Consider the following 742-nt stretch of genomic DNA (forward strand, 5'->3'; position numbering starts at 1 on the left):
GTCTATTAGCTTGTTTAGAAACTGAACAGAAAGCTTGGGCCACCAGTGACAGAGGCCGAAAACGCGTCTCCAGCTCTCGAGGGGTCTTCATGATTTCTGAGGTGCTCTTTTTCCTGCAAGCCTTTGAGTCAGTACTCACAGGGGAGCAGAGAAGGGTTTGTTCAGGCCAGTATTCCCTAAATGGTTCTCTGGCAAGATGTCAAAGGGTGTTTCTCCAAGAAAAGGGTCTGTGATAAATGAATTTGGAAAATGCTGCCTTAAAGAAACGAAGAGCGTAGACTTACCTGGCAGGAGAGGTGCCATGATCACAAAGGCAGTTTTCCCAGGGCGAGGCTTCTCCCTTGCACTCCGGATGCACCAACTCCAGCAATTTCGCCAGATGCAGGAAACTGCATAATTTGTGGTGGGGGGAATGACAGTGACGACGACTTGTTCAAGCCTTCCCCTGAAAAGAAACCTTAATTTAAAAAAATGGAGTCATATCATGACCTCTTAGGGTCCCTCTCCCACCCCCCCACCCCCTTTCAGTTTCTCTGTGTAGCTTTGGAGCCTGTCCTGGCACTCGCTCTGTAGACCAGGCTGGCCTCAGACTCACAGAGATCTGCTTCCCAAGTGCCAGAATTAAAGGCATGCACCACCACCGCCCAGCGGGTTTTTTAATATAGTAATACACACTGCACACATCTGAGAGTAGGTATGTAAAATAAAGCATTTGTCAGCCTTTTTTTTTTTAAAGCACAAT

The 742-nt window shown here is 47.6% G+C and overlaps 1 non-coding gene across 1 annotated transcript; it reads left to right on the forward strand.

Annotated features, from left to right (window-relative positions):
- Positions 1–276: 276 nt before the first annotated feature.
- Positions 277–447, forward strand: LOC119825853. Its single transcript, XR_005287316.1, has one exon. It is a non-coding gene; the product is annotated as a U1 spliceosomal RNA (small nuclear RNA).
- The last annotated feature ends 295 nt before the right edge of the window (positions 448–742 follow it).

This window comes from Arvicola amphibius, chromosome 10, assembly GCF_903992535.2.
Source record: "Arvicola amphibius chromosome 10, mArvAmp1.2, whole genome shotgun sequence".
Lineage (NCBI taxonomy): Eukaryota > Metazoa > Chordata > Mammalia > Rodentia > Cricetidae > Arvicola > Arvicola amphibius.